This window comes from Protopterus annectens, chromosome 7.part0 (genome assembly GCF_019279795.1).
Source record: "Protopterus annectens isolate FY-2018-M chromosome 7.part0, PAN1.0, whole genome shotgun sequence".
Lineage (NCBI taxonomy): Eukaryota > Metazoa > Chordata > Ceratodontiformes > Protopteridae > Protopterus > Protopterus annectens.
Window position 1 is genome coordinate 1867402910 of NC_056739.1, and position 18613 is coordinate 1867421522.

The following is an 18613-nucleotide window of genomic DNA, read 5'->3' on the forward strand; positions in this document are numbered from 1 at the left end:
AACATGTGATTGGAGAAACCCTTGCTTTAGTTATAAAGAGTTTAATGTGAAGTGGAACTCAAATCATGAATAGTTTTATAGCTGCAAAGAACAAGGACTGCCACAGTTGCTAACTATGTGTGTTCCAGTAAGTGAAATATCTACCCTTCCCCTTGCTGAAAATCGGTCTGCCTCGTCATGTTATGAATTTTATGAAGCACCATGTATAGAAATTGCAATACGACTGGAGGTAACAACACGAGGAACAGTAACTAAAGTCGTCTTTGCAGAGACTTGTCAGCGATTCTTGATAAAGTTAGGAGACATTTCCCTTCACACTGCTGTTACCATGTTGCAAGAATTTAGGCCATAGACAGTACAGCTGTGCCATGCAATCAATTGGCCAGAGGACTAGTAGTGCCGTACCTGTATGGTCATCATACACCCACCACCAACATGGCAGCAGTAGCCACATTTTGGTGTAACAGTGGCAGAATGCACAGATCTAGTGGCCTGTGGCCTTTGTTTCTCATTTACTTATATGATGTAAATAAGTAATGTTAGCAGGGTGTGAATCAATTCCTTATACATTTTACTGAAGAAAAATGAAGTGAAGTTTAGTGAATTTTCAAAGTTACTACCTATGTAGTTTAGATGAATCACTTTAGCTTGTTGATGTTAGACTTTTCTTTGGGAAAATGGAAAGTGCTTGAATGAATTCTACTTAAGGAAAGTGTTAAGAAAGTTTGGTATGTTACAGAAGTTTGTTTGCACTATTTAGCTTGATTATTTTTGGTATGTAAGCATGTGGAGTATATGAGTTCAAAGGGTGTAGGACTAAATCAGATGGCAAATTTCACATGCATTTTTTGCTTAAAGTGAAGAAGATTTTAGACATACACAGATTAAATGAGTTTTGTGACTCTAGATTAAATTATTGTTATGAAACAGCCTATAAATTATTTAAAATATGTTATACTATGATATGTTTCAAGGTAATAGTAAAGGGAAAAGAAAATAGAAATATAAATGTGTTGAAGTAAATTATTATAGACCTTTCTTAGTTTGCATTACTAGGAAGATTTGAGACAACACCTGGCTGCGGTGGACTCAAAATGTTCCATTAAAATGAAAAAGTTGTAGGTTACGAGTGATTGGTCCACAGGATTAAAAGTTTAGGTCATGTTTGGAAGAGTTAAGTGGAAAATGTTCAGGTCGTTATTCACTCAGATTGATGGTTATCCAGTGAAAAGGTTGTGTAGCAGAAAAATCTCGAAGACCAAACATGGGCCTCATTGATGAAAAGATTTCTTCATTCTGACCAGAAAATGTACAGGAAAGTCTTGTCTCTTCCTGCAGAGGGATTTATGTCTAACATTCTGCTGTGAAGCATCCAGCCATCCCTGAACTCCTACATCTCTGCTGCTTGTCTTGTGTATTCAAATAAGACGATGAGGCTTGGATGTTCATTTAAGTCATTTATTACATACAAACACATCAGGATGGATGACTGAAAATAAAACTTAAATGAACTGACTGACTACTACACATGCACACACACACACACACACACACACACACACACACACACACACACACACACACACACACACACTCACACACACACACATGCTTTCACTCTGGCTGCTCACTCAAAATGGCACTCTTGCTTGCACGTGCTCAGTACTTATATGCACATGCCCGCAGACTGGAATGGCTTTTAAAGGTGCAACATCCTCCCTCTTTGACTATTCTGTCATGAGAATGAAAATAACAATTAGATGAGCACGCAAATTATAGAGACATACACAAACAATAACAATCATGTTCAGGTTGCCATGTATCTGGGACCAGCTCTTGAGATACGACCTGACCTCGTAATGTAATAACCAGAACTGGGTTTAGCGACAGGGACTGTCACTGGGGAATGTTCTGCTTCAGGATTTTTAGGAATACTTTCAGAAACAGGAAGAGATGATGAAATATTCTCTGGAACAGGAATATTGGACAATTCACTCTGAGAATTAGAGTCTCCATTACAGGCAAGATGCTGTAACACTGGCTCAGACACCAGTAGTAAATTATTCTGATTCTGCCTGAGTTCCATCTCTTGTGACTCAATGATGCATGATCTCAGTTCCTCACATAAATGTTTCATGAGTACTATTTGGTCACATCCTTTTGCTGTCTGCATCCTCACTATCTCTCCTTCTTTTAATGGATTCAGAGGCTTGCTGGTTTTGTCATAGTAGCACTTTTGGGACAAACTCTTCATTAGGAGTTGAGCTTTTACTGCTTTTTTATTTTTAGGACTCGAAATTAACAAATTCTTACTGATTGGTAGTGTGGTTCTGGTTTGTCCTGACATCAGTCTCTGAGCAGGTAAGCCATGTAAATTGTCACAAGGAATGTTTCTGAGATTAAGCAGATTAAGAAAAAACAGTATTGTCTCATTTGGATTTCTCCAACAGCTGTTTTGCACTGCACATCCTAAGCCATTAGATTGTGGCTATTCAGGACAACTAGTAGTATGAACAGAGTCCCACGTTTCAGCAAATCTCTTGAACTGCTGATTTGCAAACTGTGCACAATTGTCAGAAATGGGCTTGTATGGACTACCATGGACAGAAAAAAGTATCTTCAACTTTATAATGACAGTACTGGACATGAGATTAGGAAGTAGGTCGATCTTGAACCATTTTGAACAAGAGTATACTAACATCACGTAATGTTGATCATTCCATTCAAAAAATATCTGTAGCTACTGTTGACCAAGGTAGTTGAAAAATCTGGTTTAGCTGAAGTGGTTCTTTTTGTTGATGTGGTTTAGTGCTATTACAAACAGAACAAACAAGCTGAGAGTTCCTTCTCAATATCTTTTGACATAGAAGGACAAAATACTAGTCCTCTTCTCCTTCTTTTGGGTCATAGAGTCATAGGTTCATAGATTCATAGGTTGGTACTAGGCTATTGGTCCTGGTGCCTATACAAGCCTAGCCATAACAATTCCCTGGATATTTCTCCCCACAATATTTACTTCCCTGGACCCCTGTCTAGCAGGGTGACTGATGTGAACCCTGGGGTGAATTTCCTATTTCCCATCCAGTCGTCAAGATTCCTTTAGAAGAGGGCCAAAGAGGCGCTCTGGTTGATATGTATGGGCAGTCAATTCCCGAGTATGGGGAGTCTATGGGTCAGGAACCTATCACTCCAGCATGTTTTGTTCATTGTGATGACAAGGTTTAGAATCCTGGAGTGTGTGGCTCTGAGGGATTGCGATTTCTTTAAGTGGAGGATGTCCAACAGCTCAGGGTTTGACATAGCCTTGTATGTTAAGCAGAGATCGCCTATAAGTAGATGATATGCCACAGAGTATAGCTGGAGTTTTTTTAGATGGTCAGCATAGGGTATTCGCTTTAGGCCTGTGATTCTTTTAGTGAGGTATTTCTGCAGCCTTTCCGGCTGTTGCAGATGCCTTGTGAGGTACATACAAAATGGGGTATTGTACTCTATAATGGGTCTAAAGAGGGATGAGTACAGTGGCACATTGACCTCCTTTTTTCTGGATGAAAAGGCCTTAGTGATAAGGTGTGCCACATAGAAGGATTTCCTGACTGTTGTGGCGATGTGGTTATCGAAGTTGAGACCACTGTCCACCTGTGCCCCTAAGTTTCTCATCACACTTTTGGTGTTTAGTGTACTGCCACCTGTGTGGTAATTCATGGGTACATGATTTTACCCAGTGGGGGATAGCTATACATTTCTTGGCATTAAGCTTGAGCCCATGGCTCTAGCACCAAGCATCTGTTTCTGTACGGTCCTTTTTTATAATATTCACATAAGTTGGAGATTCAGTAATGGCTCCCAGTTTGCAGTCATCTGCAAACTTTGTTAGCCAGAGTTCCGTAGTGTTGGCCTGTACTTGAGAGAAGTAGATGCCAAACAAGAGCGGTCTCAGGACTGAACCCTGCGGTACTCCACTTGTCACCTGTCTGGAGCTGGATTTGGAGTTGACTACTTTTACAGTCTGGCTTCTGTCAGTAAGCCAGTTGGCAACCCATTGAGTGACATAGGGATTTATGCCTGACTTAGAAAGTTTATCTATGATTCCAGAGTGGGGATGGTATCGAAGGCCTTGGTGAGGTCCAGATAGGCTGTGTGGATTGCCTTACCCTCATCTGCAGCTCTGAAGACTGATTTGAAGAAGTCAATCAGGTTCAGGAGACAAGATTGGCCCTTCATGAACCCAAACTGGGTGGGATCCAGTGTTTGAAGGTTGCCAATGTCTTATGCCCTTGCAGATCACACTCCTCAGACTGATGGGACAGTAGTTCCCAGGATCCAAGGTGGATTCCCGCTTGTGGAGTGGGATAACTGTATCTGTGCGCCACTCAGTGGGCACAAAGCCTGAGGTGGGGCTATGATTAAACATTACACTCAGGTGAGATGCCAGTTCATTTTGTAGTTCATGTAGTACACAGACCAGGATGTCGTCTGGTTCCATGGATGCTGTATTCTTAGCTTTGGAGAGTGTGGTTTCTACCTGTGTGGCCATGATTACTGAAATTTGGCAATCTTTTGGTATTGAGATGGGCCCTTTAGGGGGTGAGAGGGGGTGAAGTTGGCACTAAATCAATCTGTCAGGATATTGGCAATATCCTTGGGATCAATATATTTAATGCCATTCTGTTGTAGCTCAGAGCAGATCAGAGCACTGCCATTTAGATTATTGACATAACTATAGAAAGCCTTGTGGTTGTCCATGGAATCTTTGGCAATTTTATTTTCGTAACTATCTTTGGAGGATTTTATGAGGGATCTCAGTTTCTTACTGAGGCTGGTAAGGGAGTTTTTTGCATCCTGAGATTTTCCACTTTTCTGCAACAGTTTCTTCCTTCTGTTGTATAGTTTGTTTATGGCAGGGGACCACCAGATTGGCTTCCTTTTGTTGGAGGAGAGCATCTTGGTTCTATTTGGGATGGCACGATTCATGCACAAGTGGATGTGCTCGTACAGTGCCTTAGTATAGGATTCAGCAGTCGAACTTTCAGCTCCCGTCTGCATGGGTGTCATGAAGTTTGTCACTTCTGACTTGAGTATCATGAAGTTGGCTTTGGAGAAATTTTTTATGGAGGTTTCCTTACTGTGGGGTGGGGATGGGATGTGGATGTCAAGGGTGATTAACTTATGCTCAGACCTGACCAATGAGGGGCTGCCATGTTTGTAATGACCAGGTCTAGGATACTGGAGCCTCTGTTGGGACAATGGATTAGTTGATCCAGGGTGTTGGAATTTATGAATTCCAAGAACTGTTGGGAAAAGGTGTTGGTACACGAGTAGTTTTCCCAGTTAATGGCAGGGTAGTTGAAATCACCCAGTATTAGGGTGTTTGGTTGTATCTTAATATTTTCCAGTATGTTTAGAAAGGTGTAGTGAGAATCTTGGGGCATGGTGGGGGATCTGTAGCAAGCTGCAATTTGGATTGCAGTCTTACTTAGTGTTAGTTGCACCTGTAGAATTTCAGATGCATTGTTTTGGCCAACTAGCCTGCAGGTGTGAATATCCTTGGTGAATATGGACACTCATCCAACTTTAGTGTTTCGGTCTTGGTTTGGTGGCCGGAAAGTGTGACAAGAGTTGTAGCCTGGTATTGCAGGGGTGCTCTCTGGAGCCTTGAACTATGTCTCAGTTACTGAACAGATATCGATGTTCTCCACTTTTAGGAGTGCCTCAAGAGAGTGGATTTTAAGGTTTAAACTTCTAGCATCGAGTAGCATTATCTTCAGATTTTGCAGGCTTGTATCTGTTATGGTGGTGGTTTTGTCCTTTGAGCCTTGGCTAAAAAAGGCACTATAGGCATGGCAAGAGCTTTAGCCTGTATCCTGAATCCCAGGGGCGACAGGTGCAGACCATCTCTGGCAAAGCATCGCAGTTTGTTGATCATGTCGTCCCAGGCAGACCGATGCTGGATCCCTTTGAATGATACCAGAAGCTTAGCCAATTGTTGAAGTCAATCATTTTGTCCTTATACTGCGGTACCATTCTGGGCAAAGGCAGGATGCTACTCAGGGCTTGTGCCTTGGCCGCATGATTCAAGACCTCTTCCATGTCTCTTTTCATGTAGTCCAGGGAGGTACGTCTCAAGTCATTCACTCCAACATGGACAACGACAGAGTTGTATTTGTACTTGTTGTGGAATGACTTGAGTGCATGTGTTATGTGGCAGATCCTGGTACCTGACAGGCAGCTGATTGTAATTTTCTCCTTGTTCAGCATGGTGAATGGGACATCAGTGTGCCTGACTATAGAGTCATCTATGACTAAAGTGTTGGGTACGCTGTCTTGCCTTAGGGGCTGTTGTTGGGTGGCACACTGGTGTTGTGAGGTATGTGTCACTTCGGTTGTGACTGGTGTTTGTTTGCGCTTCAGCTTCGGAGGTCCTTGTTGCTTGGGCAGGTTAATGTTAAGGGCCTCTGCATATGTGGGTTTAGTGTTGCTATGTGTGAGTGTTGATGGTGTGGGTTTTGAAGGGCTATGTGTTGCTTGAGGTGTAGTGCAGGTGCTAACCTTCTCCTCTGGACTGTCTAGCACAATCTTGGCTGGATTGGGCTTTGCTTCCAGTTTAGCTATGTAAGTGCATCTCTCGCAGGTTGTAGTGTTGGGTGGTAGGATGAGAGGGTTGTCTGTGTACATGATGCAGTTGCTGCATTGCCCCAGTATGCCCAGATTCACCAGGTGGACAGGAGAAATCACTGGAAGCTGACCCTTGGGCATGCCTGTTTAGGTGCATTTTTTGTAAAGTACAAGAGCTGTTTTCCCTTACTTTTGCAAGATTCTTTGCAATTATAGCCTGTTTAGTGCCTACACTTAATTTCTCCTTATTAACAAGGAGAGTTTAGTGCTTGTATCAGTTTAAGGCTTCCTAGTGCTTTCCAGCAGGTTCTAGAGTAAGAGCTAGTCGCAGGGGTTCGGATTTTAGTGCCACTACTGAGAAATCAGCTAGTTCTAAGGGAAAATTTGAAGAGCAGACTTTCTGGCATCTGCAATAGTTTAACCGTAGCATGTGGTGTTGCACAATGCAAAACATGTGCAAACACATGCATTTTTAAGCCAGAAAGTTGAAAGGGATAGAAATCATCCTAAAATGGCTAATAAAGTTACAATTTCAGAGCTGGAAACCATTCCTCTAGTGTTAGACAGGCAGTACAATGCTCACCACTCCCACTGGTAAGCAGTAGGACTTGCTTCTACCACAGCAAGGTCTGGATAGCTCTGAACACAGAAAATAAAGTCCTGAAACCAGCAAAGCCTTAGATCTGGACTATACCAGCTAGGAAAGGTGGGAAATGAGCAAGCAAGATAGTATTGTTTTGTTTTTTGGGAGTTTTTTTTTTGGTTTAAACAGGCTAAACAATGCAATAATACAGTAAATAAATACAGAAAAGGATAACACACTTGAGTGTGTAGCCCTAAACAGTAAATGCAATTAAAACTCTACAAAATTAGCAATTTAAAACTTTTTAAATGAAGCAAGGCAAGTGCACAAATGAAAAACGATTTAAGAGGCAGTAATACAGTAGAATAAGTAGCTAATCTACATATACAGAAATGTCTATATATATATATATATATATATATATATATATATATATATATATACAGAAAAGCAGCTAAAACATCAGTAAAGCAATTCAGATGCAGTGCAACCTAGAACACTTGGGTTGTACCAATATTAAGGCAAATAGAGTTTTAATAAATGCATTAAAATATATTCTATATTTCCAAAATGTTTGAGAAGCATAGTTAGAACACAAGGAGATTCAGGCATTTTTTTTGTAAGAAAGGGAGAAAGGAGGAACAGAAGGAAAGAAACTAAGTGGGTTGGTCTTCTCAGATGTTCTCTCTCTATTAGGTAGAATGAGCTAATGACACTAGACTGAGAGGAGTGTCCATGATCAAACTTAAAGTAGGGGCGGACAACTACAAGGCCAGCAGGTATAAAGACAAGATACCAAGAGGGAGGGAGGATGGGAAGCTATTTTAGGCAAAAAACTCTACAGCAATGGTTATCACAGCAGAAAACCAGCAGTGAGCCAATAGCCATGAAATACAGTACAAGTATGCAGTATACAATAAAATTGCTATAAATATCTAGAATAAGCAATAACTACTAAAAATAAGCAAAACAACAGGCTACTTACTGTTATATATCACAGATCAGGTGCTCCTCCTCAGACAGCTCTGTGTGTAATGGCTGAAACACTCAAGTTGGTGGAATCAGTTTCTCGGTGGTCACAATACAAGATTTGAATATACTCGTGTTGCAAAGATTTTGGAACAATCACTTTTGGACCTTTCATGATGATACCATCTTCCATCAAAATCTCATCTCTGTAATGAAATTATTGTTGCAAGTCTAGTGGTAAACAAGATTGCATTGATCTCCATCCTTGACTAATAAAGTAGTTGAGCTTCTGGGGAATGGGATATGAAGCTTTGTGAGTTTAAAGTCATCAAGACGTGGAAGAAGAAGTTCTCATTTCCATGACTTCAAAATCAGGTTTCTCATTTTCATACTGTTCAGTGGATTTTTTGGGTGATCTGAATAAAGTATTAGCAACATAAAGAAGATTTCCTTTTGTGTAAACCAAATATAAATTGTACTTTTACAATTTTAACATCATGCATTGCAATCTTGCAGGAGCTCTGTGCATTGACTTTTTCAAAATAGTAACCGAAAGTTGGTGGTCAGTCATAAATATAATCATGGAACTTCAAACATGAAAACACAATTGCCAAGAGCTCTTTTTCTATTTGAGCATACTGCAACTTGTTGGGGTTAGAGAAATGGATGCATAGGCCTACTGGTCTGCCCTCTTGAAGAATGACTGCACCAAGACCAAACTTCAAAGCATCACACGAAAGAGTTTCAGGTTTGTGAATATCATGATATCTTAAGGTGGGTAGACTGTCAATTTTCTGTTTCAGGACAATGAATGCTCTTTGATGTAACTCTAACTAGGACCAGGTTATATCTTTGCATGTCATCTCTCTTAGCATTGCTGAAAGATCACTTAAATCTGAAACAAACTTGCCCAAATAGTTGACCATGCCAAGAAAACATTGTGAGAAGGTGACATTGTCTGGAACTGGCATCTCAAGAATTTCAGTTTGCTAGGAAGGATCTGGTCATAAGCCTGTACTGGTAAACAAATGACCCATATAAGTAACTTCTTGCAGCCTTAATTTACATTTCTGAGGATTCAGCTTAAGATTCACTTTATGAGCAAATTCCAGAATTTTATGAGGTTTTTATCATGTTCGACTTCACCATTGCCTCCTACAAGAATGTCATCTACTATAATAGTACATAGATAGCCAGAAAAAAAATTCTTCGATTACACATTGAAATACTTCACTGGCAGAATTTATCCCAAATGGCATTCTCAAAAATCTGTACCTTCCAAGTAGTGTACTGAAAGTGGTTTAGCAATAAAGATTTTCGGTCAAGTTAAATTTGCCAAATTAACTTTTTGCATCTAATACAGAAAAAACTGTGGCATTTGGCATAAGAGCAGCAACTTCTTCAACTGTATGCAATGAATGATGAGGTCATTTTAGTGCTTTGTTCAACTCTTGAATCAATACATATTCTAATATCATCTACGCTTTTCTTATGAGCTACCACCATGGAGGATACCTATTCAGTGGGTTCTTCTACTGAGCATATTACTCCTAGGTGCATCACTCAGTCTAGATCAGCTTTGACTCTGCCTTGCAGGGCTACTGGAACTTTCTGTGCTGGTCTGATGTCTGGGCTTACCTCATGCCTAACTTCATGGAGTACACAACTGGGAGTTTGCCTAACTTGCCTTCAAAAATATCAGCATAGTCAGAAAAAATAGTTTGTGCAAACCTGCCTTCAAAAATATCAGCATATTCAGAAAAAATAGTTTGTGCAAAATATTTGTTGTTACACATGCTTATATAGTGGACTTCTCTAGTAAACGAAAGCAGACCCATTTTCAAACTGTCCTTGAAGCCTAATAATGACTGCAGTTGTCTTTTGACTACATAAAATTGCAAGTCATAGCTGTTCCCAGCAGAATAACATGAAAGCACTACTGATCCTTTGGTTTGGATTTATTCACCACCATAAACAATAAACTTTGCACACTTGCCAGATCAAGTTTATCACCAGCTTTTCCTCTAGCAAACATTTCTGCTGACATAACACTGCACTTTGAACCAGTATCAAGATTGAGGTCTACAGGTCTTCCATTAATAAGAAAAGTGCAATATGCTTCATTCTTTTCCAACAAATCTACAGCATTGCCTGTGTCACTAAGCACTGCCACACCATCAACATAAAAAGTAGGGTTGCAGCGTTCTAGTTGAGCAACTTGCTTCTTTAAGTGCTATTTTAATAACATTTAATATATGTTTTTATTTTAATAAAATAATGTGCCCATTTAGATTTTCAAAGCCTTTTGAAATTATTCAACTTTTTACGTGTGGCACTGCTGACCAAAAGCTAAGCACTTCTTTCGCATGGGCTAATGGCTACCTCCACATTTATGACAGTTGACCATGAAGCTTGTTACAGATTTTGCTGACTCACACCACTACTTTACTGAGTGTGCCCTGGGTTTTACTGTACCTGCTCTGGGTTTTGTTGAACCAACCACACCCTTAGGCTTGTATCTGTTAACTTCATGCTGCATACTATCAACATTAACACTGGAAGGCACTTCAAGCATATTTTTATCATTTGTAAGCATATCTGTCTGCTTTTCTGTAAGCTCATATATCTGACAAATCCATATGGCCTTGTTCAAAGTTAAATCACCATCTCAAACCAAAATCTTTCTCATCACATCATCTTTAATACCACACGCAAGCCTGCCTTTTATCAACTCATCTCTTAGATCATCAAATCTGCATGTTCTTGCCCTGTTTCTCAAGTCAGTTATATATGCTGCAAAAGTTTCACCAAGCTTTTGATCTCTTGAGCAAAATATGTGCCTTCCTATTGTAATATTCATTTGGGGGTTGCACTTTCTCTAAATTTACATTTTAAGCACTCAGGGTCTTCCCACATTTCAGCCAGTACCACAGTATGTCATTCTTCCCCCTCCCCTGCAAACAGAGCAGGTGCATACACAAATGAATGCTCCCTTTCAATGGCTTCTGAACCAGCAAGATTAAGCAGAATAAATGCCTTTGTATGTGCGTCTTTATCAGAAAAAGTAGCCTGTGTGAAAATATCATACTCTTGCTCAAACACAAGTGGAACAGGACTACAAAATCCTTTTGCCTTGCCAACAAATTGCCACTAAACAAAGTATAGACTTGGCCCTTGTAATTACGTCAAACACACACACCAGGTACTTGAACAATATTCAGCTGCACATCAATCTCTTTGAAATGACTGTATTCTGTGAAATAACTGTACTGTAATACTATACACACTTGCCAACACTCTGCATACTCCAGATACTTTGAATAGTTTTAATTAATGTGAAAAAGAAGCACATAGAAAAAAAAAATAAGTTTTTCCCTTTTTTATAAATTTGATGTGATTCGGAAGTTATTTCAAGCATTTTTAAGTTATTTTTTACACACAAACACATTAGGATAGATAACTGGAACATAAAACTTAAATGAACTAACCATCTGACTGCTACACAAATACACACACACACACACACACACACACACACACACACACACACACACACACACACACACACACACACACACACACGTGTTTTCCCTCTGGCTGCTCACTCAAACTGGCACACTTGCATGGGCTCAGTACTTGTATGCACATGCCCATGGACAGGAATGTCTCTTAAAGGTATAACACACACTCTGATCTACAGCTTACACAACATAAATAACTTCACAGACACTCAAACTAAAGATCTGACTCTCCAGCAACAAAAAGTAGCACATCAAAAGGACAGATTCATTGCTCAGTACTTTGCCTATCTCTGGAATAACCCATTTCATGTCATCACTTCCTCCGAGGAACTTTGATGATTAGATACTTGTCTGGAAACTCAGGAAAGAGTTGTCCTATGATGCTTGTTAATGGTAAGTTGATTATTGTCCATGAACTAACTCTGCCTTGTAAACTCAATGAATCTAATATAGGAAAATGTTCCAGAAGCTAAGAGATGTTCATATAGAAGCAGAGTGGCAATGCTGCACTAGTCTGAATGTTGTGTATGTTATACTTACCGTTGACGAAGGAGAAACTGCAGGATGCGTAATGTCCAAGCAGAATAGAAATACAAAATATTTGAGGGCTGTAGGCCTGGCTTGACAGAGGTAGCATAGAAATACTCTAGACTATGCTTAACCAGGTAGAAGACAAAAACAAAATCTTACACTCTGGGCAGAGGGAGGGTAAAAATGATACAGCCAATGCTGATATGCAGAAGTACTGATCAGTAATTTACAAATAGGACTGTTCAATAAAGAAAAGGAAGGGAGACAAGATAACTTAAAAATGACCAAGAAAAACCAAAACTAGAAGCAAAACCAAACCACGAATGCAAACCATTTGACACCACAGGACACGGAAGCAGGTACACAAAGGCTTTCAAAATAAGCAGTAGAAGAAATCAGTCAGCTGCTAGGTCTCCAATAAGATCCTTTAATATGACAAGGCAAAGTTAAAATCACAATCTCTTCCAAGCGCTTTCACTCGACCACTTGCGAGCTTTTTCAAGGCAAAAAACATGAACTGGAAGTTCATTCACATTAAATACTTCCACAGTCATCACATGACTTCCTGTAGATCTTTCCCAAAAGGAAAATCACCATATAAGGCAAATTCTAAAATACATTCTTATTGTCATTAAAAAATGATTAATTTTGTAAAAATGTCTTGGCAACTGAATAATCATGTTAAACATAACATTAAATCAAAATGTTACAATGTACCAAGAAAATTTTGCAGAATGTTTTTGTAATCACAAATAAATGCAGTAACCCCTTTTGAACATCGGGGGTAAAATCAAGATTCCAAATTAAAATCTAGGGCTACTTAGTAGCATTATAAAAACATTTTTTTCTAAGTTTCAAATGGGTAACAAGCTTCAATGTGTCATATTCTAAAATCTTATGAATGCAAAAGTGAATAAAAAAAAAATAAAAAAATATAAAAATATATAGTGTAGTAATATAACAGATGTCATGTTATGCTGAATTGTATTATAAACGGGCTTACCTCAATTTCAGAACACTAGTAATGCTAAGAGTGTCGTTCAGACCTGGGTATCTACTAGCGTCTAAGCGGAGCTGCCAAAATAGCTCACGGTATTCTAAATTGGACTCCCAACTACCCCCTCTTATATCTGGTTGTACCTGTTCCAACACCATAAACTTTATTTCCATGTCCTTACATGTCAAAGAGTGTTTGTAGAAGTCATTACTTTCCTTCCTTGCACTGATGTCATTGAAGTGTTCATAAACTCTTCTCCTAAACACCCTTTCAGTTTTCCCAATGTAAAAACCATGGCAGGTAACACAGCATCCAAGGTAGACTACCCCCTTAGATCCACAGTTAAAATGTTTGTTGGAGTAGAACCTGAATCTTCTTGAGGGGAGGTAGTAGGACCCCGAATTCAGCATAGCATGGCATTGTTTACACATCCCACAGGGATAAGTGCCTGGTTTCTTTCTATTCTGATTGTGTGAATCCTCCAACCTAATTTCTAACAGTTCTTTCAAATTCTTGCCCCTTTTCCTGACAAAAGAGGAAAAGCTGGGCATAGAATTCTTCAGATCTTCCTGTAGTCTGATAATGGGCCAATATTTCTTGATAGTCTTCTCAATCTGATCTGAGTTGTTGGAATAGGTGTGTATAAAGCTATTTTTAGACTTTGAAGTGTCTTTTGAAGGGTTTGGGGAGATCTCGATGACCCCCACCCCCAATAAAGGGGGATACTTATTTGATCTCTTCTCAGAAATTTCTACAACCAGTGCTTCTACCAAAGCTTCCGGATATTGTTTTTCCTTAAAAAATCCCCTTAAAATAGAAACTTCCTCTTTGAAAAGTTTGTCAGTGCTGGACATTCGTGAAGCTCTAATGAGTTGACCTTTTACTATCGCCTTTTTTTGATATAAGGGATGTCCACTGTGGTAATTTAAGTATGCGTTCGAAAAAGTGCTTTTCCTGTAAATTGTGGACTGAAAGCACATGTTCGGATAGTCCTTAACCAGTGAAATGTCTAAATAGTCAAGTTGGTGTTTGCTGATCTTGTGAGTGAATCTAAAAAATGTGGTCGTCGTGTTAATGTAATCCATAAATTCCATAAGACTTCCTTCGTCTCCCATCCACATAAAGGAGATATTGTCCAAAAATCTCCTATAGTGCAAGATATCCTGGTACCATGTGCTAGTAAAAATATATTTCTTTTCCCATTGGTATAATACCAAATTTGCGTAGATGGAAGCACAGGGGGCACCCATTGCCACACCTTTTTTCTGACGATAAAATTCCCCTTTAAAGTGGATGAAATTATTTTCTAAAACTAAATCCATAAATTCCAAAATTAAGTTAGCGAACTTGGTCCCCAGTTGGACTTCATTAGATAAGTAAGTACCTAACCACTCAAGGCCCGTATTGTGTGGGATGCTAGGGAATAAGTTGACTACATCAACAGTGACCATAAACATCTCAGGTAAAAATAAACTCTGATCCACTCCTTTTAGGTAGTCCCATGAATCCTTACATATATGTTTAATTTTCTCTGCATATTGTTTTAAGGAGAAGTCAATGAATTTAGCTAGGGGTTCTGTAACACTTCCACTTCCTGCCACTATAGGTCTGTATTTAAGGGGGTTCAAATTCTTATGTCTCTTAGGAATTCCAAAAATCTGGGCAACCTTGGGTCTTTTAACTAATAAGTAGTTGTATAACTTCTCATTAATGACATTCTGCATTAAATGATCATATAATAGATAATTTATTTTAGCTTGAGCTATGTTGATCTCGTTTCTTGAGACAAGTTCGTATTGATCAGTGTCCTGTAGCACCATGTGCAAGCTGGCCTCATAGTCCCAGCTGTACATCAAGACAGCCCCTCCCCCCTTGTCTGGTTTCATGACTCTACATCCCTCCATTTTGAGAATTTTGATTAGAGTCAACTCATCCTCAGTGATGTTTTCAGATATTTCACAGTAATCATTCCCCTTACGTTTCCTAATGTCAGTCTCAACTAGCTCCTCAAAAATTTTGATGGTGGGGTGAACCGGTGGGTTGAAGGTGCTTTTTCTTGTGAGAGTTCTTTCTAGATTTCGTTCATCCTTAAACAGTAAGTTAAAGTTAAGCTGCCTCATAAAAAGTTTTAAATCAATTAAGGTTGTAACCATGGGGGAAGGCCTAAGGGGAACATAATGAAAACCCTTGGAAAGTAAATTAAAAAAATTGTCCTTTATTAATAAATCAGTGTAATTGAAAATGGTAAAATTACCTTTCCTGTGTTCAATTTGTTTCCCTTCAAATAAAGTGGTGCTGTTGTTCTCATCCACTATAGGCCTTAAGATTAGTTCGGTGGATGATTCCAGCTGTTGTATTGTTCCCTCGCCCCTCCCTCTCCTCTGGGGATAATAAAAATCCTGGGTAGAAGGGTTCCTGTTTTTCTGTGCTATTCTCTCACTTCATCTGGGATTGTCATTAACTGTCCCTATAGGTTCACCCTGCCTATTAGTTTCACCCCTTTCATGAAAAACATTTTCAGTGGTGTTGTTGTTTCTTTCTTTTGTAAAAGGGAGGGGGTAGGCTCTACCTTCCTTGTATTCAGTTAAGTCTCTCTCTAATTTTCTGATTTTTCGATTAAGTACCCTAGAACAATGCTGGTCTACATCACTGAACAACTTGTCATAATCCCTCTTAACTGAGCTAAAAGTTTCATCTTTTATCATGTTTACGTTGAGCTCATCTAGATCTTTTAACAAAACAGTCATTTTTTTCTCATAGTCCCTCACCATACATTTTAACATGTCCAATCCTGCTTCGTTGAAAATTTCACAAAGTTGGTCATATAAAGCAGAACCATATTGTACATTGTTAGGGAACTTGAAAAACCTCAAGCCCTTGGGAATTCTCTGTACATTAATGCATTCATTTAGATAATCAACTTCCATTTGTTTGTTCTTATAAGAATACAGCTTATCTTTAAAATCAAAAAACACATTTTCAAGATTTTTATAATTATCATGAAGTACAGTACCTTTTCTAAAATTGAACTGTTGTTTTGTCCAAGTTTTGAAGTCAAAAGACTTCCTCTGTTTATTTGACCCAGTGGAAACCTGGTTTATTGTTCTTACATGGTCAGAACAGTTCGAGTTCGAGTTGTTGTCATTACACCCTCTCCCTGTGTTCCTAGTAACATTTCCAGCCCCAACCACTTCAGCAAGTGTTCTAGGGGGATTGTTGAATTGTTGTTGGTTCCCCATTATCTGGGAGGCTGTTGGTTGTGTCCGCTGTTGAACCATTGAAGTCAATTGTGTCAAAAGTGTTAAAACCTGTTTAAACTCAGCCCTGGAAACTGGGGCTGTGTCAGCATCGTCGCCATCGGCTCTCAGTACTGCCGGAGTGTGAGTGAAGCCACTGGCTTCCGTTCCTTCTGCCATGTGTAGAAATTGACCAAGAAAAACCAAAACTAGAAGCAAAACCAAACCACGAATGCAAACCACTTGGCACCACAGGACCCGGAAGCAGGTACACAAAGGCTTTCAAAATAAGCAGTAGAAGAAATCGATCAGCTGCTAGGTCTCCAATAAGATCATTTAATATGACAAGGCAAAGTTAAAATCACAGTCTCTTCCAAGCGCTTTCACTCGACCACTTGCGAGCTTTTTCAAGGCAAAAAACACGAACTGGAAGTTCATTCACATTAAATACTTCCACAGTCATCACATGACTTCCTGTGGATCTTTCCCAAAAGGAAAATCACCATATAAGGCAAATTTGAAAATACATTCTTATTGTCATTAAAAAATGATTCATTTTGTAAAAATGTCTTGGCAACTGAATAATCATGTTAAACATAACATTAAATCAAAATGTAACAATGTACCAAGAAAATTCTGCAGAGTGTTTTTGTAATCACAAATAAATGCAGTAACCCCTTTTGAACATTGGGGGTAAAATCAAGCTTCCAAATTAAAATCTAGGGTTACTTAGTAGCATTATAAAAACAATTTCGTGGTTTGGTTTTGCTTCTAGTTTTGGTTTTTCTTGGTAACAACAACTCGAACTCGAACTGTTCTGACCATGTAAGAACAATAAACCAGGTTTCCCCTGGGTCAAATGAACAGAGGAAGTCTTTTGACTTCAAAACTTAGACAAAACAACAGTTCAATTTTAGAAAAGGTACTGTACTTCATGATAATTATAAAAATCTTGAAAATGTGTTTTTTGATTTTAAAGATAAGCTGTATTCTTATAAGAACAAACAAATGGAAGTTGATTATCTAAATGAATGCATTAATGTACAGAGAATTCCCAAGGGCTTGAGGTTTTTCAAGTTCCCTAACACTGTACAATATGGTTCTGCTTTATATGACCAACTTTGTGAAATTTTCAACGAAGCAGGATTGGACATGTTAAAATGTATGGTGAGGGAAAATGAGAAAAAAATGACTGTTTTGTTAAAAGATCTAGATGAGCTCAACATAAACATGATAAAAGATGAAACTTTTAGCTCAGTTAAGAGGGATTATGACAAGTTGTTCAGTGATGTAGACCAGCATTGTTCTAGGGTACTTAATCGAAAAATCAGAAAATTAGAGAGAGACTTAACTGAATACAAGGAAGATAGAGCCTACCCCCTCCTTTTACAAAAGAAAGAAACAACAACACCACTGAAAATGTTTTTCATGAAAGGGGTGAAACTAATAGGCAGGGTGAACCTATAGGGACAGTTAATGACAATCCCAGATGAAGTGAGAGAATAGCACAGAAAAACAGGAACCCTTCTACCCAGGATTTTTATTATCCCCAGAGGAGAGGGAGGGGGCGCAGGGAACAATACAACAGCTGGAATCATCCACCGAACTAATCTTAAGGCCTATAGTGGATGAGGACAACAGCACCACTTTATTTGAAGGGAAACAAATTGAACACAGGAAAGGTAATTTTACCATTTTCAATTACACTGATTTATTAATAACGGACAATTTTTTTAATTTACTTTCCAAGGGTTTTCATTATGTTCCCCTTAGGCCTTCCCCCATGGTTACAACCTTAATTGATTTAAAACTTTTTATGAGGCAGCTTAACTTTAACTTACTGTTTAAGGATGAACGAAATCTAGAAAGAACTCTCACAAGAAAAAGCACCTTCAACCCACGGTTCACCCCACCATCAAATTTTTGAGGAGCTAGTTGAGACTGACATTAGGAAACTTAAGGAGAATGATTACTGTGAAATATCTGAAAACATCACTGAGGATGAGTTGACACTAATCAAAAATCTCAAAATGGAGGGATGTAGAGTCATGAAACCAGACAAGGGGGGAGGGGCTGTCTTGATGTACAACTGGGACTATGAGGCCGCCTTGCACACGGTGCTACAGGACACTGATCAATACGAACTTGTCTCAAGAAATGAGAT

The 18613-nt window shown here is 39.0% G+C and overlaps 1 protein-coding gene across 1 annotated transcript in view; it reads right to left on the reverse strand.

Annotated features, from left to right (window-relative positions):
• LOC122806199 (adhesion G protein-coupled receptor E5-like) overlaps positions 1-18613 on the reverse strand; it is a 236086-nt gene that overhangs the window by 120542 nt on the left and 96931 nt on the right. The gene's annotated exons all lie outside the window — the stretch shown is intronic.